Genomic DNA, 7453 nt, shown 5'->3' on the forward strand with positions numbered 1-7453 from the left:
AAAACATGGCTTTGTTATCAGACCACTTACATGGTTTGAGTCACTGCTGTCCTCAGCAACACCAATACCGAAATCCCTCTCCTTACTATATAAGAAGCTAGCTTCCATGAAGGGAAAGAGCGATTTACCACATATCTTATCATGGGAGAAAGATCTGAAGGTTCAATTTACAAAGGTGGAAATACAATATATCTATAAATCCAGCAGCGGGCCCTCTAGGTGCATAAACCTACAAGAAACCTCCTATAAATTAGTCACTAGATGGTACAAAACGGCGGAACTATTGCATCGTATAGACCCAACGATATCTCCCCTTTGCTGGAGATGTAACCAACAGGTAGGAACATATACGCACATCTGGTGGGAGTGTACAAATATTCAATCCTTTTGGAGAAAAGTACAATGAATTCTGACAATTATTTGCCCCACAGCACAGACTTTAACACTTACCTATTTACTGCTGAACCTTCACTCTGTCAACCCCTCAGGTCATTCACGGGAGAAACTGTGGCCACAATTAGTTTTAGCAGCAAAGGCTTTGATACCGCTAAATTGGAGGAAGACAACCTACCCATCAATTACCCAATATTAAACAAAATAGCTCAAATGTCGAGACTAGAGGAACTAAGCTATCTGGCCTTAAGAAACGTAGGTAAATACTATAGTATTTGGCAACCTTGGTTGAACTTCCTAAATGACACAAAGGGATATATGGAATGCTTAGAGGAATGAAACAGTGGGTATCTGTAGGTCTCATCGCCATACAAAGTAGTAACGAGATCGAATGATGTGTCTACCAATGGTAAGGAGTCATAACACCAATACAGAGACAATATGTGGATCAGTTGATGGCAAGTTAAGAAGTAGAGAAGTAAAAGAGAAATATTGGATGCAAATTTAAATGGAATAGGGGAATCTTGTATGATGTTGTCACGAAAGGTATTAAAGGGTTATGTAATTAACAATGGAATTATATGTATCTCTAGTACAAATGATTCATCCGAATTGTATTTTATAACATGTATGTTAAAAAATTTGGAAAAAAACAATAAACAAAGTTTGACAAAAAAAAACAAAAACTGATCAACTGTCAGTTTTTCATGCCCGTTTTGCATCATTGTGTCTGCAAATTTTTATACACTTCCAGTCCGTCTGTCCGTTTTTAATGGCCGTTTGACATCCATTTTGCATCCGTTTTTCATGGCCGTTAAAAAAACTGATGAATTTCATTTGTCTGGCTTCTTTTGTCCCAACCCCCTGAAAACACCCAAACAAAGGTCATTGTCATGATTGTTTCACAGCCCCCTGTAGATGATGCCACACAGCCCCCCTGTAGATGATGGCACACGGACCCCCTGTATATGATGCCACACAGACCCCCTGTAGATGATGAAACACAGACCCCCTGTAGATGATGGCACACAGACCCCCTGTAGATGATGGCACACAGACCCCCTGTAGATGATGGCTCACAGCCTCCCTGTAAATGATGTCACACAGCCCCCCTGTAGATGATGGCACACAGCCCCCCTGTAGATGATGGCACACAGCCCCCCTGTAGATGATGGCACACCGCCCCATGTAGATGATGGCACACAGCCCCCTTGTAGACGATGGCACACAGCCCCCTGTAGACGATGGCACACAGCCTCCCTGTAGATGATGACATAGACACCTCTCCGGAGAAAGCACCACACCCCCCCTCCCTGTGGTAATCTTCCGGGACTCTCTCTCTAAATTCAGGACCGTGCCGAAAAATTAGCTACAGTAGACAACAATGTCCCCTGTACTAGCGCCATGCTACCATAGTAGTGAGCGCAACAATATCCGTAATTTTTGTCCGCCTGAATGCCCTACATACTCACCGATGCATGACCATCTACGTCACGAGTGATCTCTAGTCTCACTGGTTCTGCAAAGGCGACGCGAGGACGTCATCTCGTCACCTTCGCAGAACCCATGAGACTAGAGACCACACCTGTAGAGGACGGCACTGCAACGGTGAGTATGTGTCATTGCGCCGCAGATTACCAGCAAGGGAGCCAATAGTTCCCTCGGCTCTTGAATCCCCAAATCACAGAACCGTTTTTAACGGCTGTTACATGTATTGACGGCCGTTAAAAAATTGATCCATTGACTTCTATGGGGGCCGTCTGGCCGTGAAAGCGGCCAAAACAAGGACATGTTCTATTTTTTGACGGCCAATATTCACGGGTGGTTAAAAAAAGGCCGTGTGAATATACCCATAGAACATCATTGTTCTGAAAGCGGACGTTTTTTACTGTTGTGTGAATGTAGCCTAAAACGAAATTCAATAAAATGTATCCTTTATTAGTTCAGATGTTGCCGTCTTTACCTTGACTTTTAACGCATTAAATAAACAATCCCTTATCTTGACTTTTTCAATGGTTTTTGTTGTGTGATATCACGCTGCAACAAATTATATTTTATTTCACATATAGCGAAAAGTAGTAATCCAAAAATAGGTTTTTAACGTTTCGGTCTATACATTCAACCTTCTTTAGACACGGATATGCGGCGCTTGTGACCTCGGTCGCTGTTGGGTAATGGCGCCATTATTTTTGGATTACTACTTTTCGCTATATGTGAAATCAAATATCACTTATTGCATAATACCTTGGAGTGCTGAGTTCCCATTTTTTACACATTGGCGTGGAAGCCTACTCACGCACACTTGAAACACGGAGTGCTGCGGGATCAAGAAAGTATCACGCTGCAACAAGTTATCAGAGTCAAGTTAAAGATGGCTACATCTGTATTACAGTATAAAATACATCTAGTAACAGATTACACGTTTCATACATTACATGTTCTTAGTCGTAGCCCCTATAACCACACATGTATCTTTCTTCCATGTTTATAAACAGCAGTCCCATGTAACGCCTATATCCAGTGTATGCACAGACAGTCTATCCAGGCAGTAGGAGATAATTAGATGATGTAACAGATACTGCAGCCGCTTATGATGTCACTGATGATGTCATAGACAGTACTAGCCGTTAGGTTCTATGTGCAGCTGGATTACATATTTTTTACAATTTCTGCCAATGACGTCTGGACCGGGACTGTGATTGACTGTGTGATTGACAGGTAAGATGCAGCATTTTATCATTAATTCTACATGTTACTGGACACATGAAATATATATGCTCTAGAATTCTCATATAAGGCCAGATTCACACTGGACATTACTGCAGCAATTTCTAACCACACCAACACCTCACCACAACTATATGATTGTAGAAGGATTTTTTTCTGGTGATTGTCGGGGGTTGTTTTTTTTTTTTAGACAAACAGTTCAAGTTCCAGTAAAATGTTTCTATTAATGCAAGTAACAACTGAACATTTTACATTCAGATTTCAAGGTTTCATATTTTCTCATTAAAGTTACAACTCAGAGTATGTTCACATGGCCTATTTTCATGGCCATAAACGCCCCGAAAAACATCTAAAACGACAGAGGCTGAACGCCTCCAAACATCTGCACTTTGATTTCAATGGGAAAAACGGGGGTTTGTTCCGATGAGGCGTTTTTTACGTGGCCGTTTAAAAAAAACTGTAGAAGGATTTTTTTCTGGTGATTGTCAGGAGTTGGGGTTGTTTTATTTTTTAGACAAACAGTTCAAGTTCCAGTAAAATGTTTCTATTAATGCAAGTAACAACTGAACATTTTACATTCAGATTTCAATGTTTCATATTTTCTCATTAAAGTTACAACTCAGTACATCAGAGTATGTTCACACAGCCTATTTTCAGCCGTTTTCCTGGCCGTAAACACCCCGAAAAACAGCCGAAAATACGGAGGCTAGACGCCTCCAAACATCTGCCCATTGATTTCAATGGGAAAAACTGTTTTTTTTTCCGATGGTGCATTTTACGTGGGCGTTTGATAAAGCGGCGCATAAAAAACACCCTGTAAAAAGAAGTGCATTTCACTCCTTCGGCCGTTTTTGGAGCCGTTTTTCATTGTCTCAATAGAAAAACAGCTTCAAGAACGTTGGTAAAAACGCCTCAAAAAATGTTTGTGGTTTAAAAAATGGCTGAAAATCAGAGGCTGTTTTCCCTTGAAAAGAGCTCTGTATTTTAGAGACGTTTTTTAGTTAAGTGTGTGAACATACCCTTACCATTGTCTGAGAATTGCAGCTGTCAGTAATGTGGAATGTGACTTCTCAGTCGTTTTCAATATGATGTCTAATTTAATTTAATTAAATAGTCTTAAAAAGCTACCGTATATTTTCCTAATAAGGCTCAGCAGTAGCCAGGGCCGGCCTTAGGGGTGTGCGACCTGTGCCATTACATAGGGCGCATCCCTCCAGCAGGTGGAACGGGGCGCTGCGCTGGCTCCCTTCCACTGCTTGTGTTTTAGAATCGGCCGGGCAACTCAGCAGCTGCCTTTCCGCCTGGGTGCTTCTCTCACTGACATCGCGTTTCTAGCAGCGAAAATCGGGATTCCTCCAGGAGATGGGGGCATTGGGGATTGGCATTTGTAAATTGCCCACATTGTGACCCCCCCTAATGTCAGTCATGGACACCTGGGCCTGGGTGTGACTGCAACCTCTTCACCCCTATAGTTATGTTCCCTGGGTTTACACTAACATTACAAAATGTTTTCAATGTCTGACTCGTCCTGTGATAGAAAATGAAAGGTGTGAAAGTAAATATATTATTATTCATTATGGATATGGGGTTATTTTATGTTTATTCCATTATGTATTTTACAGACATTTATGACATCTGAATATGTGGCACCAGTGACAGCCGACATGCTAGGACATACACTGTATATATGTAAGTATTATAGCAAATGACAACCTATAGAAATTCTATAATGTGATGTCATCCAGAATGTTCCTATAGAGACACATGACAAGACTGTGGGAACAAATTCCCCAATGTTGTTCATCCAGGGCCTGTTTTAGGGGTGTGCGACCTGTGCGGTTACACTGGGTGCATCACCTGTCACTAATGAATGGGGCGCCACTGGTCTTGATGTCTGGGGCACCCATTGCTTGAACACTCAATCCCACTCTTCATGTAAAAAAAGTAAAGGGCACTGCTCAGGATGCAGATACAATTCCTTGATAATGGATTACATTACAGTGTGGCAGACAATACTTGTCTGGCAGTGTTATTTGGGCACTGTATGATTGCAGTATTTGAGTACTATATTCTACGCCATAAAGCTGAATTCAGACGCTGCAGATTTGCTGCGCGGCAAAATTCACAAGTGTTACAGGTGAATAGTTACAGTCTCAAAAACTCATCCACATGTAGCAAAAGTAAACGCTGGGAATTTTGCTGCAGCTTTATATTATTATTATTATAGAAATGCTCCATAAAGAAGATATTATGGTATTAGTAATATATAAGGGACTTGTTATTTATGTAATTTCCTAATACACATTTGGCTTATGGGGGAGCACACAGCGCACACAGAGTGTCTACATTACCAGTACTGCAGTCTGTGCGCCACCATACAGGTCCGTCCACATGAAGTTGCTGTGTACATGAGCCCTAATGTACATTTCCTTCATTGTTGGGTGGTCTATACTGAGCACACGTCTGTCTGGAGAAATAAAACTACACAATTATTGTTTTTTCCAGAACACCTTAAGATCGGCTGCCTGCTGCCAGGGGGACTCTCTGAAGCAATATTTCATCTATGCAAGGTGCGTCTCTTATTAGTTACTATATGCAGTATCCACCAATACCCTCCACAGTTAGAATGACACTTTTTGTATGTCCTGGGTCAGAATGCCCCTTTTGTATGGCCCCACAGTAATGAAGCCCCCTTTTCTAAGCCTGACTCAGTCCTTTTATCCCCCATATTAATAGTGCCCCCTTTGCTCCTATAAAATAAAAAATTATACTCACCTAATAGACAACCAACCGGGTCAGACATTTCGCTTCCTCCCTGCACCGTTATTGTTTGTCCAATTTTTAGGGGCGTATGGAGCTCCAGAGCTGTGGGCCACCCCAAATCCCTGGACCCCAGCCGGTCATCCTATTTACCCCTTTGGTAATTTTACACTGGTTGGGGACTGGACTCTGTTCTAGATAGAAATGTTGCCATTGATTGAGATTTGTCCTAATACATTGTCTTTCTTTCTCCTAGAATTAATTCCTCATAAGAGTTAATGATAACCACACGTCCCAGGAGGGCAGATCAAAGATTAAGCAGAGCCCTCCACCTCACATCACATAACGTTCTACATTCAGTCGGATGTATTCAGTAGGAGAGTCCAAGGTCAGTGTATTTTATTAACTGCATCTCTAAATGATCACATAGTGTGTATTACTGGTCAATACTGAAGAGGGCACTACCACCATAGATGGCCTGGGCACCCTCAACTTACACTGCCGATCCGGCATTTAGGGCCCAAACCTATAATATAAAAAAACAGAAAGATACAATCCCTAGTTTATTGACTGGGTGATGTTATTTGGGCACTGTATGATTAAATTATTTGGACACTACATGGTGCATCATAAGGGGGAGGACGTCACAGATGCTGCACATGTCACCAATAAACCTAAGGCCGGCCCTGGATGTGACACAATAGCTGCCACTTGACATGCCATCCACACGGACATGACCGCTGTGGCCTAGAAACTAAAGACAACAGAACCATCAGCGCAGGAGCCACAGGGAATTTTAAAAATGAGTAGGGACAATTTGTTATTTTTAGCCATATGCGGCTTAGACTAAGGTTTATGAAACTGTCAGAGAACCCCTTTAATAATTATTTTGTCTGTTGAATCCAGAAATCCAATTTACCATTTTCTACTCTCTCTACTCCAGTCCAAAAGACTCCACAAAAGACAAATTAGAAGTTTTCCATTAAGGATAAGATTATATAGAAGAATAACAATAAGCTCCTGGTCCCTGATACAAAATCTATACCAGGGTCCTCCAACTATTATATGCCATTATACTGCTGGTGTTATTTGTGTGGCAGAGGGGCATTGGACTCGCCCTGTGATAGAAAATGAAATGTGTGAAAATAAATATATTATTATTCATTATAGATATGGGGTTATTTTATGTATGTGCATTAAACCCATTATGTATTTTACAGACATTTATAACATCTGAATATGTGGCACCAGTGACAGCCGACATGCTAGGAGATCCACTGTATATATGTAAGTATTATAGCAAATAACAACCTATAGAAATTCTATAATGTGATGTCATCCAGAATGTTCCTATAGAGACACATGACAAGTCTGTGGGAACAATCTCCCTGATGTTTTCAATAGGCTGAACATATATTTGTTGATATGATGAACCATACTAAGCGCACGTCATAATATCTTCACAGTTTATACTTTTTGTTCCAGAATTTCTTGAGATCGGCTGCCTGCTGCCAGGGGGACTCTCTGAAGTAATATTTCATCTATATGCGGTATGTCCATCATTAGTTACTAT

This window comes from Rhinoderma darwinii, chromosome 2 (assembly GCF_050947455.1).
Source record: "Rhinoderma darwinii isolate aRhiDar2 chromosome 2, aRhiDar2.hap1, whole genome shotgun sequence".
Lineage (NCBI taxonomy): Eukaryota > Metazoa > Chordata > Amphibia > Anura > Rhinodermatidae > Rhinoderma > Rhinoderma darwinii.